General features: G+C 41.8%; 2 pseudogenes across 2 annotated transcripts in view; both read left to right on the forward strand.

Annotated features, from left to right (window-relative positions):
* LOC309610709 (G protein-coupled receptor kinase 3-like) overlaps window positions 1-17,941 on the forward strand; it is an 85,157-nt pseudogene extending 67,216 nt beyond the window's left edge. The window contains exons 13-20 of the transcript XR_014249738.1: window positions 3,298-3,364; window positions 3,807-3,907; window positions 4,596-4,662; window positions 5,417-5,512; window positions 8,462-8,624; window positions 12,464-12,600; window positions 14,981-15,094; window positions 16,116-17,941. The product of XR_014249738.1 is annotated as a G protein-coupled receptor kinase 3-like (transcript). The remainder of the gene's footprint in view (window positions 1-3,297; window positions 3,365-3,806; window positions 3,908-4,595; window positions 4,663-5,416; window positions 5,513-8,461; window positions 8,625-12,463; window positions 12,601-14,980; window positions 15,095-16,115) is intronic.
* On the forward strand, window positions 9,032-10,045 carry LOC309611129 (phosphatidylinositol N-acetylglucosaminyltransferase subunit P pseudogene; annotated as a pseudogene). The gene has a single exon. The product of its transcript is annotated as a phosphatidylinositol N-acetylglucosaminyltransferase subunit P pseudogene (transcript).
* Window positions 17,942-21,460: the final 3,519 nt, after the last annotated feature.

Here is a 21,460-nt window from a genome sequence, read left to right on the forward strand (position 1 = left end):
CACCATTGATTGTCAGACACGAGGAGAGAGCCCAGGTGGTGGTCTGGGGAGAACTGAGCTCTGCCTGAGGTTGCCGAGTTGGTTCCCATAGGGAAAAAAAGGAATGTTTATAAATACTTTGGTAGCTATTGGCTTAGGTTTCAAAACTCACATTTGATGTAACATGCAATCTTTCTGGTATTCTAAAATTAATTTTTGACCTAAGGATTTGTAGTCACTTGTATTTATAAATGGATTGTTTTTGAGCTCATCTTTTCACTGTGAATGATGTATCGTGCGTGTGTGTGTGTGTGTGTTTCCCCATCATTTAGCATGCCTTGAACGTTTTCCCAACTCGTTTGGGGGAAATTTGCGGCTCTCCCACTCTCTCTGTTATTCAAAAGCCACATCTGACCACTGTACATGTGAATTCTATTCCCATACGTCCCCTGACGCAGCCGGAGTGTTGCATGTGCTGTTGGAAGAGCTTGGCCCACGTCATAAGCTGTTGACAGGCCCGTTACTGTCTCCTATTTAAAGCAGCTGCGTCGGAGAGCAGCTGTGATCACACAGGATCTGCAAGCACCATGTGCCCCCCTCAAAATGGAGATCATTACTATAGGAGGTTTTCTTTAACATTTTCCAAAATAGAAACAGAATCTTGGGTTTTGTTCACAAAGAATAATCAAGAAGACATTGGAAACAGATGCGCCTCAGGACTTGAACTTGAAAGACCAGACTTTCTCAGCACAACAGCCCAGAACCGAAGAACCGAAGAACCAAAAAGCATTTCCGATTGTTTCTTATTGAGTCAGACGTGGCAGAGCTATGTTTATCAAATGGGATTTGTAGCGATCGGGCCTGTGTGCCGGGAATGTTTTAATGTTGAACTTTAACTCCCGTCCCCTCGCAAAGCCCTCCCTCTGGTCACACGAAAGAGTTTTTAAATTTAGCACGGAGCATCTCTGTCAGAACACAGTCGTCCTTCTCTCCAAGTGTCCGGGCACAGCCCTCTGCTTCCAGCGTCAGATGCAGGCAGGCACATGAGGGTCGAGAGCAGGAAGGGGTCCTCCGGCTTTGCACACAGGAGCCAAAGCAGATGGATTTGCCGAAACACAGGAGACCTTCACACAATCCCCTTTTATACGTTAAGGAACTCTGTGGGGTAGGAGCAGTTGTGTCATGAAGAGAGACTGAAGTTGTAGTAAGATTTAATAAACCTATATTCCTTTTCTCTTGAACCATGAACATGTTAATATCTCTGTGTATTTTGCATACAAGAATGATACAAGTCAAGTTTTTAAAAATTATAGTATCTCATAAACAACAGATATCGTTTGTTATTCTATCCCATTTGCTTTTTAAATGCAGTAATTTTACATTTTTCTCCTTGGAAACAATTAGGATGCAAAGAATATTTCCAATCAAAATCTGTTTTAAAGATTGGCGTATGTTTGCTTGGTACTAATTTACCTTGTTTAGATTTTTTTTTTCCAAATTAATGCTTTCAAGAGATGGAAATTACTGTGTTTTTCACTGCATACGAAAGAAAGCAAGCATTAGAGTGCCCTCTCTTGTACAAAGTGAAAATTGAAATATTTAAATAATAAATACTCTGAAGTGGAATCATCATCATAGTTTAACTTATTCAGTAGCAAGAGTGGGTGGACGTTTTAGTTCTTTTTTCTAAATCACATTGATTTATGTGCTCAACATCCGTATCCATTTTATAGAGTTAACTATTTTATATAATATCTTGCCTCAGATTATGTTATATATGCCTTATAAATAAATCTACAGGGTTGATCATTTTACAGGCATGTCTTACCATCAGAAATCTCAATCATATCCCTTCTTTAATTTTCAAGTGAATAAATAAGGCCAGGGTTTTCTAGTTTGCAAGTTTACTAGTCTCTTTTAATGCTAAGAGTATCTTTGGTTTTTTTAATTTGTTTTATTGAAATATAGTTGATTTACAATGTTGTGTTAGTTTTTAGTGTACAGCCAAGTGATTCAGTTATATAAATACATATATATATATATATATATATATATATATATATATATATATATATATATATATATACACACATTCTCCTTCACATTCTATTCCATTATGGTTTATCATAGGATATTGACTATAGTTCCTTGTGCTGTACACTAGGAACTTGTTGTTTATCCATCCTGTATATAATAGTTTGCATCTGCGAATCCCAAACTCCCAATCCATTCCTCCCCCTGGCCCCCCGCCCCTGCCATTGACAACCACTAATCTGTTCTCTATGTCTGTAAGTCTGTTTTTGTTTCGTAGATAAGTTCATTTGTGTCATATTTTAGATTCCATATATAAGTGATATCTAAGGTTAACTTTAAAAGCCAGCTTATTCAGCATTTTAAAAATGTAATCAAGAGTAAGAATAATTTCTTTACACAGTTGATCAAGCAGACATTCATTTTGTAAAGTTAGACTCATCCTTATTAATTTCACAGATGTGTATCAGATACCCACTGTATACTGCCATTGTCTCGGCTACTAGCATGTACGTTATTTTATTCATTCCCGTCACCGTTTTGGTGACGGATATTGCATTATGCCGTTTACAGATGAAGAGACTGAGACTGGAGGTTTCCATGACTGGCTCACAGCCGGCAAACAGCCAAGTCACAGCATGAACCCAGGGTTTCTGACTCTTAAGTCTGGGGCTATTTGTAAGTAAGACTTGAGGGAGCAGTTCTCAGAACTCTGGAGGGTCTGGGAGCACAGGGTTAGTTTATATCTCTTATCCTCAAAGGAATGTAGTGCTTAAAATTACTGGATTCTAGGGGGGGAAGTGTGTTCATCTTGGACGTGTTTTGATTTGACTGCAGTTCTTTGTATTGTTCGAGGAACTAATACCCATTTTTCTAAAAAAAAAAAAAAAATTTGAAAGTTACCATTATCTCAAACACTAATGTGACAAATGCCATGTGTATGACTTTCATTTTCATAAATACCTGTTTGCTAATTTTTTTTCCAAGTGATGGTTTAAATTATCACTTGGAATATATTTGCTAAAGTATATTTTGATACCATGACTTCATTGACATGAAGATCAGGAGTTCAAGTAAACATAAGCCTTGCTCCTTCAGGACCTAATATATCTGATCGTCAATCTGATCATCAGTTTTTCTCTGGAAATGCTTATATGTTTATGGCTTTTGTATTTCTGCAGTTTCAAATGAGCAGTGACAGAACGTAATACCTTGCCCAAATATTAGTCAACAATGTTTGCTGTTACCTGAAACCATCTAGTGATGGAATTTTCTTTATTTCTACAGTCACAGCCCTTTCAGACAACATAAAACCAAAGGTAAGCATGAGATAGACCGAATGACACTCACCATGGTAAGGAGATCAAAAACTTTTTTTTTTTGCATTATAATTTTCATGTTTCATTCCATCACAACCAGTATAAAAAAAAAAAAAAAAGCTTTCTTAAAACACTGGAAATAGATGCCAAGGCAAATATCAGGGTTTGCTAACAATCAGTAAGAGAAAGATGTAGAAAATCAAGAACAAAACTAAAGAAGTCAAATAAAAGGAAAAATGACTGGGATGCAGAAGAGCGAGCAGACCTGATTATTCTGGCTCCAGCCTGTCGATTGACTCTGAAAATGAGTAACCGTTCTCTGTTTCTTAGAGTCAATGTTAATTGGCAGTGAATCTGCAATTTTTTTTAACACTATCCTTATGCAAGAAATGGCCTTTAAATCTGGTCAGGGGTGAGGGCACTGTTTCCCTGGATGCATTTTTGAGATCGTATTCTCCCCCCGTCTCCCACCCCCAGAATGTGGAACTTCCAGACATCTTCTCCCCTGAGCTGCAGTCCCTTCTGGAAGGCTTGCTCCAGCGAGACGTTAGTAAGCGACTCGGCTGCCACGGACGCGGGTAGGCCGTTGCTTCTGCCTTTCAGCGTCTTCACCTGGAAAGCAGAACAGTTCCTTTCAATACATTGAGAATCTCCCATTTCAATTAGAGGGGGTCGGAGGGAATCACATGGGAACTCTGTATATTGGCCCACGTGTTTTCCTCAGAGTCTGCAACGTCTTCTGTTCCATGTGAACTGAACTTCAGCGACGATCTTTGGGAAAAACTGTTTCTTCAGTTAATGAAGGGGTTTGGCATGCACTATTCTACTAGATTTCTAGTTTGCTTCGAAATTAATATTTGGTGCTTCATATCCCTGCCATCTGATCTATGAGGACTTGTAGACATTTGCTGTAAATCTCTTTAATGTGTAGATCTCTAACTTAATTCTTAGTTAAATTTGTTCTCATGATTACAGAATCAGATATAGATATAATCTGTGAACACCCCTAGGTTATCTCAGGCTGGGATAAGCATCCCCAGTAAAGTAGCACATGGGATTATATTCCTAGGCTCAGCGTGCAGTATTTCTAAACATCACAGTGTTTCTTGGATTGCTTCGAAAGGAGCATATTTTACTTGCTGTCTTAAAGAGCTGGAAATAGTTGTCCCTGTGTGTTCTGTAATAGGAGATAATTTTTGCAAACCGTTTCTTAGATTTCCGAATGCATATTTACTTACCACTGCTGTGACTCCCTCTCTCCCGCAGTGCACAGGAGCTAAAAACGCACGACTTCTTCAGAGGCATCGACTGGCAGCAAGTCTACCTGCAGAAGGTACTCCTGCTGGGACCCCACCCCGGGTACCCCCCCCACTGTGCTCTCCATCTGCATCTCTGTATGCATCTCTACGTCCTGGCTCTGTCTCCAGGGTCCACCCCAGCTCTCCATCCACAGCCCTGCTTCTTGCTCTCCTATCCACGTGCTGCCGTATGGCTCATTCCCTTTGGAACAACTTCTCCCTCTTTGTTTATATGTAAAAATGTACGAGAAACGTTTGTCATACACTTAGATACTTTTGAGCCTAGCACCCCATAATTTAAGAATTAGCGTGATTGTATAGTGGCATAATCCCCTTGGCTTATTTTAAGCTACTTTTTAATATTCTCATTGATTCAGGAAAACACCCCAAATTAAAGTTGTTGTTGTTTTTTTCTCATTGTTGATGATCATCTTTGGACTCATCTTTGCGTGAACTCAGACCGTTGAGGAATGATGCTCTGTTAGTCCTGCCTAATTAGGAGTAGAGTTGGGTTCTGGTTCAGCCAGCATTGGCCTCGGGACGTTTGTGGGTGTGGGGCGCCCACCCTGCCCCGTTGCAGGCGTTAAGCTTCTAGCAAACTGGGTTGTGGGGCTGCATCTCCTTTGGGGGCATTGTGAACTGTGCACTGTGATTTGTGTGAGCTTGAATGAGCCCTGCACGGACTGTGACACCTTGATGTGTTGCACTGAGATCTCTTTATAGAATAGCAGGTTGGGACCGGGCCCTGAGTCACCTAGTAACTGAACCTTTCTTCTCTGGCTCTTCCAGTACCCTCCACCCTTGATCCCTCCCCTGGGGGAAGTCAATGCGGCCGACGCCTTTGACATCGGCTCATTTGATGAAGAGGATACCAAAGGCATCAAGGTACACTGGCAATGCTTGCTTTCAGGTTTGTTTTTTTTTTTTTTTGGAGGGTGGGGGATTTTTTAATTGGAAATCAGGCTTCATGATTGACTTAGTACTGGCCTGTTTATGGGCTGTAACTTACAGATGAATATCCATATATTTGGCGAATGTAGAAGAGGTCAAGACCTGAATTAGAGACTACGACAGCTTTCTTTGGACTACCTATTTTACATTTGATAAACTGCAAAGTGGTCACATTCTTACTGATTTGGAGAGTTTGGTGGTTGATAGAAAACTCAGACGTGTTATGAAGCAGGGAAAAACAGCCGGGTGATGGCAAACGTACTTGGCCTCATGCCAGGACAGCCAGTCATCTTAGTTCTCCCAAATATCCCGGTTTCTCTGTGTCAGGAAGAAAAGAGCAAACAGCATGAATCATTTTGCATTTGTCAATCAAAAGTGAAATAATCACGGTTTTGTTCTTTTTAATATATATAGCATCTTCCGCATTTTTCAAACTTTGGTTCCTATCATTATTTTCCAAGTAGACATGGCATAATTAGAGGTTGTGAGTCATGGGAGAAAGTCACCCTCTTTTGGATGCTGAGTCAGAGCGTGTCACTACACGTCAAGTTCTCACTGCCCCCACTTTCTCAGCTTCTCCCAGCGTCTCCCCTCTCCCTCCGAGAGGCCCCCCTGCCCGTGTCTTCTCAGCTGCCTGCATTTATGGCCTTGTGTCAGCCCCCCTGGGCTTTCCTGCCAGGCAGCTGTACAGGTGACTGGGGTGCTCACATGGCCAGTTTCCCAGGGTGGCAGGATGGGGGGTGGCGGGGAAGGTCAGGTGAAACACAGCGGAGAGGGCCTGGTCTGAGCCGTGGCTCCCCTGGGGACAGCAGTGTGACCACTGTGCCGACGCTCGGCATCTTCTGTGGCCTGGACAGACAGGACCACCCTATAGCTTTGGGAACAGTCCCTTTACAGAGTTATCTAAAAGGATCACTGCTGTCACAGTAGAATTTTGTCATCAGACATACTTCTCTCCAGCAAAGGGCACTAAAAGGAAAACGAATATCACGTGGGAGGCTGTGAAAATTTTGTTCAAAAGAGAGTCTCATGCTTTCAATTTTGTCAACTGTACTCTGGGCTTTGGAGTCATACGCACTGGCCTCAGATCTGCACTTACTACCTAAGGGAATCAGGGCCCTTTAGGGAACCTCGGGAGCATTGGTTTTCTTGCCTGTGAAGTGAGTGGTTTCATTGCCAGGCCTTCTCTGTGGGTGGGTCACCTGTGTCAGCCTCCTGGCATGTACACTAGGAGTTTCTGTTGTGGTGGTTTTGCTTCTTCCGAAACCAGAGCTGAGAAGGCTGTGTCTCTTCAAATGCAGCCAAAATAATACATTGTTCTTTAAGGAGAAAAAATAAAGCTCACTTCATGTAGAGCTTTGTTTTATTCACTTTTCACATAGGCCGAGTCGTAAAGACCAAGGCTCTCTGACCTTACAGGAGATGGAACCGTTTGTATATAAAGCAGAGTTGTCCATTTCAGAGCAACTACTTTGGAAAGGAGGGTGTTTTCACTTCTGCCAAACTCTGCAGAATCTGCCCCAGTGTCCCTCATCACAGGGTGCTCTCCTGGCCTTGATGCTCTAACACTGCACCGCACACACACATACACACACACACACATGAGCGTGTTCACACTCAGGACACACAAAGGTTTCAGCGCCAGGCTTGGTTTGGGCGTCTGAAGAAAGCTGAAAGGGGAAAAACTGTACACATTTTGATCTCAGAATCAGCACGTTAGGATGACAAGTCAGTAAGGGTGGGTGGAGAGCATCCTGATTGGGACCAGGATGCAGGTTCCTCCAGTGGTTCAGTGATTCACTAAAGGCCTGTGGGCAAGAGCCTCACCCTTGGTCTTTCTCCGTTTTCCTTCTTAATAACTTGCCTCTCTCCCATACTTATCTCTCAGGCAAGGGAGTGAACAAGTCAAGCTTCTAGGGAGATCCCTGCTTTTGAAAGACAGGGCTAGTTTTTCCTTTCAGTAGGATCGCTTGTCTTTCTGCCACAAAACTGTAACTCAAATCTGTAAAACCATTTTCTTAGCTTGCTTTCAGAGTCCAGGCTCACTTGGAGAAGAATGAAGAATTTTGAGTAATAGTTTGGAAGAGAAATGCTATCGTTAAGTGTAATTTTTCTTATAGCACCTCTGAAAGGCCACATTGCCTAAAGTCTCCACGTATCTCGAGACTTATGATCATACTGTTCAACTTGGATTCATTGGAAAGCTCATGGGCTAAATGGTAAATTTGGCCTAGTGGACCTTTTAGTTTTTCTCATTTTACAGAATAATGGGAGGGTGGTTAGAAAGCCCTCCTGGCTTCTCCCTTGTAACTGTATCTAAAACCATAGGGATCTGTTTTCACAAATAAAATATCCTCACTATAATCGATATTATTTTGTTGCCAGATTCTTGTCATCCTTTAAAGAAAACCCTATATATGTTAGTTTTCAATGGCAAAAATGCTATGAAGATGCTGTAGAAGATTGGGCTGCATCTGACTGACCCAGGGATGGAAGTGAAGTGCCCATAATATATCACCCTGTGTGGATCCCGGTTGTTGGATTGTCTTTCTTTTTTTTTCTTTTTAAAAGATTTTATTGAAGTATAGTTGATGTACAATATTATATAACTTACAGGTGTACAATATAGTGATTAACAACTTTTAAAGGTTATACTCCATTTACAGTCATTATAAAATACTGGCTATCTTCCCCGTGTTGTACAGTATATTCCTTGGTCGCTCGATTGTCATTGGCAGAGGTTTATGACAAGTAATAAATTGTCTCTTAATGGTTATAGGCTGTTGTCTAGTTATCTTCCTACACGCAGTTATGTTACTTTTGAATCTGTTGCCTTTGTAAGCATGTTAAATCATACATATCTTGATTTCTTAAAATAATAAGCTTCTTGATTGCGACCAAGAACTCTACAAGAACTTCCCATTGGTGATCTCTGAGCGCTGGCAGCAGGAAGTGGTGGAAACTGTTTAGGAAGCAGTAAATGCAGACACGGATAAAATCGAGGCCAGAAAGAGAGCTAAAAATAAGCAGCTTGGCCACGAAGAAGGTAAAATAGCTGGTGTGTCTGAAGATATTTCTAAAGCAATGAATTTTCAAGATCTCTTGTAAAGCTGAAAGTAGTATCTGGGTCATAAAATACTTTCCACTAGAGTGGGGGAAATGCCATAAATTGTTTTCGTTTTACCTGGCTTGGAAAAGATCAGTGTGAAATGATATTTCAAAGTCTTTAATTTTTTAAAAGTTTTTATTGAAATATAGTTGATTTACAATGTTGTGTTAGTTTCAAGTGTACAGCAAAGTGATTCAGTTATACATATATATATAAATATATACTTGATATTTCAAAGTCTTTAGTCCACATATAAATAATATGTATGGAGGTCGTCAGCAGTATTTTGTCAATGCACCTTCTTATCTTGCAGTTTTGTGGCCAATTTGGAAGTTTTCTTCCTTAAAGATTAAGTATCACGGTGTCAGCAACAGGGCCAGCTTCCTGGGTGTCTGGCCTGTGTGGTCTCATCAGGCCACCGACCCAGGTTAATGCTGCGCTGGCACCATCTTGACATTCTTAATAATTTTTTAACAAGCGACCTGCATTTTCATTTTCCACAGGGCCCCGCAAAGTATGGTGAGGAACTTAGTATTACATGTTTACTTGTCAAGAGACATAAGTGTATATACATACATTTATATTATAAACAGCATGAAAGAGTCACCAGGGCCAAACTGTGGGGAGGGGCCGGAGTGGGCGCATGGAGGACGCGAGATTATCTAAAGCCACGGGGAAAACGGTGGAAAATTCACCGTCGCCATTGCCAGAAAGAGCGACTTATGTATGGCTTTGTTCCTTTCTTAAGCTCCCAGTTTGGCTTCATACTATATCTTGTGTGGGCTTTTATTCCTGAATCTTGGCTAAACTCCTTGGGCTTGACCTATTGGCCTCAAAAATACTGGGCAGTTAGTTGCACTGCCTGTGTACCTCCTCATTACTGTAGTGATTGGTTACGTGCTCTTATTTGGAATAAACATGACGAGTACCTCTCCACTCAACTCCATTCATACAATCACAGATAACTATGCCAAAAACCAGCAGCAGAAGAAATACCAAGAAGAACCCATCCCAGCATTAGGAGATATTCCTAATAGTGAAGTAAACCAAATGTTCTTTCTTGCAGCCAAAGAACTTTACACCAAAAACTGAATTGTATGTAGACTAATACCAAACACTTATTACAAATTTTTGATGTAAAAATTTTGACCATAGTAATTTTGACTATCTTTCTGATTAATATCCAGTATTGAAATGTAAAAAAAAAAAAAAGTAAGTTGAACTTCTCTTAGATTAAGTTCTATTAATAATATAAATGTTATCAAATAGTAGTTACTAATGGACAGAATAAGTAAAATCCTGCATTACCATATAGCAAGTATCCCTCCCCCAAAAAAAAGAAAAAGAAAAAAGAGTCACCAAGCCATATATATTTTTTTTAATTAATTAATTTATTTATTTTTGGCTGTGTTGGGTCTTCGTTTCTGTGCGAGGGCTTTCTCTAGTTGCGGCAAGCGGGAGCCACTCCTCATCGCGGTGCGCGGGCCTTGCATTGTCGCGGCCTCTCTTGTTGCCGAGCACAGGCTCCAGACGCGCAGGCTCAGTAGTTGTGGCTCACGGGCCTAGTTGCTCCGCGGCATGTGGGATCTTCCCAGACCAGGGCTCGAACCCGTGTCCCCTGCATTGGCAGGCAGATTCTCAACCACTGCGCCACCAGGGAAGCCCGAAGCCATATTTTTATTTACCATATTTGAGTGCCCTATTAGGATTTCCAAAGGAGAATACATAACATCCAGTATTAAATAAATCAGTCATCTTTGATTCACCAAATATTGCCACTCTTGATTTTTCTAAGACTTTATGGATTTTGGATATTTAAACTTATTATGGTTAGTGATGAAGATAGCTTTTTGTTTTACTTCTAAGCAAAGACCTTTCTGAGGTTAACGTATAATAAGAATGACCGGAAACAATTTCAGTCTGTGAACAATTTGCTTTGGTGCGGGTATCTTGGTGCAGGATTCCTAGGTCTTGTCGACCATTCCCCAGTAGCATTTATCATCTGTTTAGAAAAGTGTCCACCATCCTGGATGAATGACTCCTTACCTAAAAGTCGCCTGAGTGCACCAAGGGAACGTGACAGCCCTTTAACTGTGTTCACCTCCATTCTGCAGGGAAAGGGGCTTTATTTCTAAGCCATTCTTGAGAGAATGGGTCCACTGAGATCACTCTGGACCACGTTTGCTGTTACGGATTTTACACAGGAAATTATAGCCTCAGTAGTTTGCTCAGGGGAGAGCCACGATGTCACTAGACTCTTGACAAATTGGACCCAGAAAAAAATATGTATGTTAATGACCTTGCTGAAGTGTAGCCTTTTAATTAGAGCTGTAATTAGAACGTCTAACAAATTAATGAATTATTCTCACATGTAATTAAGTAATTTAGGAATAACTAGATCTTGGTTGAGGATCTCAGAAGTCACCCTTAAAGTAAAATATAGTCTAGGATTAGATATCTGAAGTAAAAATATAAGACGTATACTTTAAATGTACTTGACAAATGCAGACACCTTTTCCATTAAAATGGCAACTCCATGAACCACACCCCATCACCACGGCCCCTCCCGAGGCCCCTCCCTCCTTCATTCTTTTCCTTCCTGCTTGTGTCCAAGTGACACAACATGGGTTTTGCTTATTTGTTTATTACCTGAATCTCCCACTAGAATGTAAGCTCCCTGAAGGCGAGGACTTTTGTCTCTTTTATCCACTGCTGCGTCCAGAATGCCTAGCACGTGCCCAGCACCTTCCCGTCATCGTTGAACGAATGAGTGAGTGAGTGAATGAATGATCTTAGCACCATCACCAAGGCCTCGAAGGAAGGCAAAGTAAGCCACTTAAAATTGACCTTTTTTTTTTTTTTTGAGACAATACTTTGCTGTAAAAATGTAACCAGAACTCAACATGCATGTGAATTAGCTTGGCCTCCCTACATAGCCATATATATGAAGGATAATTATAACCTTAAGTGGAGGAAAGACCAGTTTTGGTTTTTTTTTGTTTGTTTGTTTTTTTAAAGGAATTCCTTTATTTTTATTTTTTATTTATTTATTTATGGCTGTGTTGGATCTTAGTTGCTGTGCGAGGGCTTTCTCTAGTTGCGGCAAGTGGGGGCCACTCTTCATCGCGGTGCGCGGGCCTGTCACTATCACGGCCTCTCTTGTTGCAGAGCACAGGCTCCAGACGCGCAGGCTCAGTAGTTGTGGCTCACGGGCCCAGTTGCTCCGCGGCATGTGGGGTCTTCCCAGACCAGGGCTCGAACCCGTGTCCCCTGCATTGGCAGGCAGATTCTCAACCACTGCGCCACCAGGGAAGCCCGAAAGACCAGTTTTTGACCCTTGTGTTACTCTGGCTTCTTTGGACAAGAAAATCCCCTCTCTGTTATTTTTTTAAATAACATTAAAGGGAGAAGCCCAATTCCATATAAAGGCAGAGGTACTTTGGGCATAGCTTGAGTTTAATCACTCTCTATTCCCCAATTATCACCCTACATAATGAAAAAATATTTATCAAACAAACTCTGACTCTCTCAGAGCAATAGAGGAGCATCATGAATTTATCAGAATATTGAGAAACAGCCATTTAATATGTTAGTAGAGAGCTGAAGAGACCTGTTCTTTAATGTGTTTAAAACTGAAATAATGATTTCTATAGTGTGTTCTCTTTATAGAAACTTGCTCTTTTTCTAAAAAGTGTGTCATTCTTTTTTTCCTGAGAAGCATATAGACATTCTGTTTCAGACCCTGCTAAATTTCATCGTTGTGTTCCGTGCCTCAGATTACGCTCTGGGAAGAGACTGCATCATGCACGGGTACATGCTGAAGCTGGGAAACCCATTCCTGACTCAGTGGCAGCGGCGATATTTTTACCTCTTTCCAAACAGACTTGAATGGAGAGGAGAGGGCGAGTCACGAGTAAGTCTGTAGCATCTTCCCGAGCACTCGTTTCCGTGGTGATTTCACATCGCCGGCATGTTTTCTCAAATCTCCCTCTAGCTCCCATATCTCTTTTAACATGTATACATGAGATTTTCATGTTCAGACATTAACTTTTAAACTTCTGAGTCAAGGAAGGATTTGGTGCTACCTGAAAATAGAAGGTGCCTTCCAGGGAGGTCAAAGCAGACAGGTTTGAGGAGGGCTGGAGAGCGGTTAGGTGGATCAAAAAAGGGGAAAAAACTGGGACTTTGGAGTCAGAGGTGTTTAAATCCACTGCTCCGTGTCTCTGGGACTTGGAGCACATTATGTCGACTGAGCCTCAGTTTCCTCATCTGTAAAATGGGAGAAGTAGAAATGGTAACGACTACTACAATTGTTGCAGATTTATCTTGGGCCTGGTGCTGTAGACACACAGACACAAACACACACACAGACACGCACACACACACTTTTAATTTGTTTAGCAACCTTTGAGGTCCAGCCCTTATATTATGAAGAGAGAACCAGGGCTTAGAGAGGGAAGGTCTGGCACCAGTGACAGGTGTGGATGAGAAGTGATTCCGACCGGGGTCTGCCTGTGCCCCGTGTCTCCGTTACGAGGCCTCCCTGAGTCGGGGTTGAGTAAGACGAGGTCTGCAGTGCAGGCCGAGAAGCTTGGCACCGAGACCAGGGCACCTGACCCCCCTCCCGTTGTCTCCACCTTGCTGGAAAATCAGAAGTGGGTTTTATCGCATTAGATGGGAAGATACAGCCACCCTGTAAGGTCCTTTCAAGAGCTAATGTTAGTGAACAAGAAAAGAGAAATTTCCCATCTACACCGTCCCTCGTAGCAAGTGGGGCAGCATTTATTAAGCGTCTGCTGTGTGAAGCGCCCAGGGCTTGTCTCCATGGAAGGTGGCAACCCATGTGGAAGGAGTTCTGCCCTTGGGGGAGGGAATGGTTGGTCATCATAAGCAGGACAGTGGTCCCAACTGTGAAAAACATAGTTGGTGTATTGGAATATGGCCCCTGTATCAGAATATGGCTCTCTACTGGCCAGAGCATGGAAAATGGTGAGCCCAAATCTGGTGTGTTTGACTTTGGAATGTGTTTTGCAAATCCTTGTTGGTGAAGATGCCATTTAATTACAAGTGATTGCTACTGTGTATGACCACATTCTTCATAAATGACCATGATCTTCTCACTATTACTAGTGCCATAGAAGTCATTTTCTAAAAATTCATACATCTAGGATCTGAGTTATGATTAATAAGACTCTATGGGGGTCCTGAATTATAACTCAGGTACTGGTAAGTATTGTATAATATAAAATATGCATATTACATATAACATGTGTATATGATTATACATAAATACAAGATAATTATATTTTGTATAATATTACATATGTATTTTTTACATTATAGAATACTTACTAGCACCTGAGTTATAATTCATACATATATCATTATATAATGTTTATTTCCAGATAATGAGTGGCCCTGGGCATAGTATGCGTTTACTATGCTATCTACTGGTCAGTCACTGTTGTACACTTTGAAAGGAAATTGTCTCGCTTTTCAGGATATTCGAAAACTAAAACAAAAATCTTCTTTTGCTTATCATTGGATATGATAAATTATCTTGGTTTTAAAAGAGTCAGCATTTAGCGTTGATTCACGAAGCTACGTAATGTGCCTGGATAGATTTGTAAGTTTAAGTAAGGGAAAAAGAAAACGTGGGTTTATGATGGTGTTGTTTTTCATTTAGGATTCCTGGAGTATTTATTCCAAAAAACATAAAATGGTAAGGTGCTCAGAGACACGGTAGCATTCACCGGGAGCAGTGATGCTGTAGACCCAGCGGGACAGTCGTTTAAGGACGTCACCTGTGTTTATAACATCATTTCGACGTGATCAAAATATCAGTCGCTTACAAGCTAGCGTGACCGAACTTTTACTGGGCTGCTTGGTTCAAAGCCAGCGACACACCTCTCGCTCACGCAGATCGTAGGTAGCAGCGTCATTGTTCCCTCATAGCAGGATTGATCGTGTCTAGGCAAGTGTGTGATGCAGGAGAGGTACGTGTGATTCACACTCATCCCCACATCAGTACTGTGCTGAGGGAACAGCTTTGCTTTCTGCCTTATAGAGACGTTCCTTTCTTTGCAGCTTTCTTTGAGATGTTATATTTTGAATTTTCGTACATTTCTTTTGTAGTCATTTCCCCCCACTTCTAGAATATCATCAAAGAAAGAAAGATGCTGATTTTTTTTCTTTACTTTTTCTAAGCTGGTAGTTTTCAGTATTATTTATTAACTTAATTTAAAAAGTCATGCAATAATGTGAAGTAACTTATCTTTTATTTTTACGGTCAGCAAAATTTACTGACAATGGAACAGATTGTGTCTGTGGAAGAAACTCAGATTAAAGACAAAAAGTGCATTTTGTTGAGGATAAAAGGAGGGAAGCAATTTGTCTTGCAGTGTGAGGTGAGTGTTTGTATTTTTTCCAGAGGTGAAAGTTAGAACAATTATATAAACATTCAACAAAGGTGCCTGCCTGGTTATCAAACATTTTCTTACTCCATGCTTTATCACTCATGAACTTAGCAAGAAAGTTGGAAGATACAAGGATCTCAGCAAATTAACAGTTATTTTAAAAGAAGTGTTTCTTAGAAAATGGCAGGAGGAAGGACAGGAAATAAAGTGATTACCCTATCTGGAAACCATCCAGTATTTAATAGGAGCCTTGAATTTTATTTGTTCACAGTTTTCCAGATCTGATCTGATCTTTCAGCATGTTTGAAGTTGAGGTTTGTGTGTTGAAATAAACATAAGATCCCCAAGTAACTCTTAACAGGGGAAATGCCATCTTTCTCTCCCCAAAATTCTATTGTAGCCCGAACTTAATTCCTGAACACTGCTCTTGGGGTGTGGGGGGATGTTTTGGGGGGGGATGAGAAAAGAGTGTATTTAGAGAGATAAAGCAGTAGTAGATACAAAGATGTGTTTGCTTCACGACTTCAACACTTTTCTACTGGGTGTGTGTTTGTGTGTGTGTGTATGTATGTGTATACGTGCTTGTAAAGAGCATATTTAGAGAGATAAACTAGTAGTTGATGCAAAAACGTATGATTAATTACTTCATGACGTCATTGCACATGTGAAGGTGCTTCTGAAATTTGTCAAAACTCCTCATGCATTATTTTCTAGACTTGAGTTATTTCAGACATCAGAGATCAAAGGTGATCTTTCAACAAAGTCAAGGCAGCAATTCTCCTGTGGGGTTGTAGGAGGCTCTTCTGAAGGGCTTGGTCCCTCTTCTGGGCAAGGGGCCCCTGGAGGAAGTTCCTGCGTGACCCCCCCCATTACTCACCGGCCGCGGGGTGGGACATGGGGTGTGCTTTCCCTGGGGGAAAGAGGGTTCCAAGGACTGGCCAGAGGCATCCATGTGTGTCGGCGAAGCCAGTGACACTGTCCCAACTCCTCCGCCTCTTGTGTTTGCCTTCAGGGTGACCCGGAGTTTCTGCAGTGGAAGAAAGAGCTGACGGAGATGTTCACCGAGGCCCAGCGGCTGTTACGTCGAGCCCCCAAGTTCCTCAACAAATCCCGCTTGGCCATCGTGGAGCTCTCGAAGCCGCCCCTCTGCCACAGGAACAGCAATGGCCTCTGACCCCTGGCACGGGGAGGGTCCCACGAGACGGCACCTCCTCTGGGAAGTCCGCATGGGCTGCTCGACCCGCGAAGTGGAGCCTTTGGGAGAAGTGTGAGGATGAGAGATGGAGTCGCTCACCTCCGGGGTGCTCCGTGGCTGGGGGGACCCAGGACTCTGAGATGCTACTACTAGGAGTGGCGACCACCCTCAGGCTTGGGGGTGCCTCCTCCCCTCCTGAGGGCCTCCCGCCACGATCGCATCCATCCGCCCTCGAAACTACTGAAGAAACGAAGTTCTCTTTCTTTGCCACACACTTCTTTTGGTTATAGATGAACCTAGAACTTGAAATGATTCCTACTGATTGTGGCACTTTTTGCATCCGATATCAAATGTATCTCAGGCTTGCCAAGGTGGGATCAAACAGTCTGCCGTTCAGGTTGCCCCAGCGTTGCCACGCTCTGTCCATAATCAGCCCCGGCTGGGTTTAGATGTCTTTGCTCCATAGTCCTGGCAGGATGGCAGACCAGCTGGGTGTCCTCTGTGCCCTTGAGAACCAGCCTCTCGTTGTCTCGGGGCTTGAAAGCTGCAGAGGTTTTCTGAAAGGGCTGCACCTGGGCCCTCCCCGCGGTGCCGCACCCACGGGTACCAGCCTGCCTCTGACCGGGAGCTTAGGCAGCTGGGACCAAGGACGTGGGAGCCACTCAACATCGAAGGCGTCAGATGGTAGATGGTTGGAGGCTCACCGTGGCTCTGCAGGAGAGGCGGTGGCATTTGCATCTCACGGTGACACAGCCATTTTCAAACCGTGAAGTTGGTGCACTTCCCCTGGGTACACAGGACCGCCTGCGGGCGCCCGTCTTGGGCTTGGATGGAAGCCGTCGTGAGACACAGCAACTCTGGTTCCCTCTGGCTGACCTCAGGAAGCATCTGGGTAACGGATGTGTCAAGAAAGGAAACTCTGTTTTACCTTTTAGTATAATTTAAAAATGAATTTTATTGAAAAAAGAATGCTGAAGATGAATGTGTCAAAATGGGTTAACTGTGTATATTGACTTGCATCGTCGTTCAACTGTCATTAGCGAATAATTCTCTGCCCTGGCGGGTTGTTCTGTGACAGCGACGGCCTGATCCCAGTGGCCTCCTCTCCCCGTGGTTCGTTTCATGTCCCAAATAAGTGCTGGTTTATAAGAACCAGTGTGTTTCCCAGCCAGGTCCTCCGTGTCATCAGACTAAAAATAATAACAATAATTTTCAGAGTCCACATATTTGTCCTTTCTTAGTGCAGTTTTATTGTCTGTTTCTGAGTCGACTACTAACAATATAAATAACTTGACATCGTAATTATCTGCATCTTGTCCTCTATATTTTTAGTGGTTCCAAACCTTTGTGTTTATATTTGTGTGCCGCACTCACTGGGAAAGTAAGTCCTTTTTAATGAAACGATATCTTGAGAGTTTGGAAGATAATTATCGAAAGAGCCTTTTATTTCATAGGAAGAGTTACCTTGGAAAAGAAACTTTGCGGTTCACTATTTATCTCAACTACTAGTTGGAATTTAGCATACATGTTCTACTATCTGCTGTTTCCAGTATAGAAGTTGGGGGCTACTATTTACATGGATTCCCCTGATTTAAAAGGGAAGAATAGTATTCAAATTGTGTTTGTAAAAAAAAAAAACAAAACCCACCAGAGATAGAAAAGCTGTTCATGACAAGTGAGCATCTCCCCAGGCATGGTTGATTGTCACTGTCACCGCTGTAGTTAGTTACTGGCTCCATCACAAGGTCACATGTGCTCAGCACCTATGGTTCAGAGATGGGTAATTACAGTTTAGAAATCGCTGAGCCTCCTGCCTCTGCTGGACAGAGTAGAGATGTAGCCTCACGTGGAGAAGGTGCATGAACTCCTTGAGGGTCTGGGCTTAGCGTCTCATGTTCCATACCCAGGGCACCAGCTACGCCGATTCGCATCTCTGAAAAAATATCATTTAAGCTCTGGAGTAGAACATAAGGTTGTCTTTCCTTTGCAAAAGAAAAATGAATTGGAAATATTCCGAGAGCCCTTTCGCCTTGCCTCAAATTTATTCCAAGTGAACTTTTACACTCCCTCATGTTTGATGGGTAACGACAGGGCTGAGAAGTGCATTACGTGGATGTGATTTATTAAAAGTGCTCTGTGAGGTTAGGATGAGTGGCTTTTTAGGGGGAGGTCCGTGTTTGTGTATGGGGTTTGGCAGCCTGGAGAGGCCAGTCTTCCTCCTGAACTCGTGCCTGCAGCCCTTCTGAGGGGGTAAGTGTTTCTGCTGCCAGATGGAAGGCACTTCCAGGACCCTTCTGTGCCAGCACCTGGTGCCCCCGTGGCCAAAGAAGTCGGTTGGTTTAGGAGTCTTGGTATACGTGGCTGTTTTAGGTCTTAATGTTTGACCCTACCTATGTTTGGAGTGTTAAAAAGGGCAAAATTGAGCACAAGTGTTATCATTATTTTAGATTTATTTGGTTGGGATATTTTCACATTGTCAGAAAAAATCATTGAAGTTGATATTTTTGTAAAATTATGTTAGTAGTGTCTTGATTTCATAATTCAAAGGAATCATTAAAGCAAAGCCTAAAAATAATAGATTAAGCTGCTCTACTCTACACCATATATGGAATGAATTAAAAACTTTTGGGAATCCAAGGTTATTTTTTTTTAACCTAAAACATTCTCTTTGGTGCATTTATTTCCTTATGTCATTGGGACTCATGGTTTTTCCTTCTCTATCATGTTTAAGTACAATTTTTCAGGAAAACTGCTAGAAATCAGCTGTTGTTTCACTTGCTAATGTGAATGTTTCACTTCCTGTGCCTCTGATTGGTCAATTCACGGACATGACAATTTCAAATTCTATATGTAAAGAGAAGGGGCAAATGTCCAGGCTCGCTGAAGAAAGGAAGCGTTCTGCTCAAGAAAGACAGCAACAAAGCTGGAAAAGCAAATAGAGCAACGACCACAAACAACCATCTGTTCAAAGCAAGAGTTAGCTTTGATTTGCGCTTTGAAATATGCTGTACAGATACTAAAAACAATTGTTTGAAGGCTCACACTGGCCATTAAAAAATATCATTGACCAATTGACAATGTGGTTTAACTCTCAAGAAGATCAAAGTGTGTTTTTTTCTGATGATTTTTTATTTCATTCAGAATTTATAGTTGGGCCAGTCGAATACAACATTTGACTTTTCAGCGGAATTGATTTTTCTGATGTTTCAAAATTTTAACCTATCAAGAAAATTCTCAAAGTTGGACTTTTTTTGCTTGATGTAAATATGTTAAAAAATTTGCAGTGTGCTGGTGTAAGATAAGGCTTATCTTGTATGATTTAATTTATATGTAATTTTTCTCAGTTTCATTCAGGGACTCATATCTGTGTCATTCAGAGATGCTTGGGGAAGGAACTCCTCCCCTGCCAGGGGATGGATGTGTTTGTACCCAGAGAGGAGTTGGGCTTCATTGGGATCTGTGACACACGCTGGGACGTGGATGGAGTGGGGGTCACAGAAGGCAGGATCCTGGTAGAGATGGGGCAAAGGACAAAAGGAGTTAATTCGCTGGGAAAAGCCAATCTCCTTACACCATAAAGCACCAGGGAAATTACAGTTGAACTTGGTGCTTTGGGGTGGTTTTCCCCTTATAACAAGAAGAGTTGAATAGTAACTATTTTAAGACTCGGTCGCTTTAGTTTTGAATATGGAGCTGCTGGACTTAGAAGAGGCTGTTTGCTTTCCACCAGGACTTTCTGTAGAAATGAGGTTGCCGGTTGCCCCTCCTTGTCATCCAGCACCCTTGGGGAAGGCACACGGGACCCAGAGCTGATGCCCCATCTTGGTGTGTGCACCTTGCGGCCAATCAGGGGAGGGGGAGAAGGCCAGAGGTGGGGTGTGGGCTGCTGTCACCCTGTCAGTCAGGTGGGGACATTGCTGCACACCCACTGAAGGTACCGTAATTCCCCTACAGTGACAAGACTGGGCTTGCTGCTTGAGCCAAGCAGAGTGAGCTTTACTTTTCAAAACATTTTTTCTTCCTAAAGCTCTAACATGATTTCCCTCCCACATCAGGTTAACTTGAGAAGCTTTCATTAATTAATCACTTAAATTCATGTTAATATGAATTTTTTGTATCCAGGCCACATTTTTAAAAATTTACTGTAGAAAGAATGAAAGTTGAAGTCTAAGATGATACTTCTTGGCTTCCTCGAGTCATAATGGCCTTTAGATTTCCTTCATCCTCGAAGACTAAGAGAGCTGTTCTTTGACAGCCGAGTAACAGGGATGCCCAACTCTGGCAGCGTCCAAAGGCCTGGGGGCATGAGTGACCGGCCACTTCACTGGCCTGGCCGTGTTAGCACTTACTGATAAATGTAGCACCCCAAATTTTAAATTGCCTTTATTTAAAAAAAACACGCACACACTACAGAAAATGGATTAACGTGTATCATTCCATCAAAACCATATAGGAAAACCCTGCATTTGAGAGTTAAATGACTCACGTTCTTATAGTAAACTCTCTTACATCTAACAAATCTCAAAATCATCTCTGAAAAACTGGTAACTATGCTTCCAATTTTAATTTTGTCCTAATATAAAATGTCTCTCATGTAAGGGGTAGGGAATGGAGAAATATTTCTAATCGTGTATTCATATTCCAAAAGACTTGAAATTCAACTTCTTGTTTCTTAGTTGATTATATTCCATGATGTACATACTTATGTGGTTTATAAGCTAAGCACTGGCCTTTTTTTTTTTTTTTTAGTTCTATTGTTAAATTGTATTTTTCTCTGTTTTAACAAATTATAATAGATTTGGCTTTTTTCTGGGTAGCGTAAAGATTGCCAAACTACATATATATATATATATATATATATATATAAAAACAAGAGTTCTGTTTTAGCACAAAAGCATTTTATATTATTTATTGAATCCTTCAGTTCTCATCAAAAACATTGCTTACCGCTTCTGCCCCTTTTTATTTGTATAGCTTGTTATTTAAGGAAATGCAGTCTTTTCTGTTTCTGTTTTTTTTTTCCCCACAAAATAAAATTGAAACAAAGCGTATAGCAATGTGGGGTGGACATCCCTTCTCACGGCCATGAACTGTTTTCAACAATAGCTTAACCCTCTGATCTGTGCTGAGAGGCAAGCGCACTTCTTGGGGTAACATCTGAC

This window comes from Balaenoptera borealis (genome assembly GCF_965194805.1).
Source record: "Balaenoptera borealis genome assembly, chromosome: 14".
Taxonomy (NCBI): Eukaryota; Metazoa; Chordata; class Mammalia; order Artiodactyla; family Balaenopteridae; genus Balaenoptera; species Balaenoptera borealis.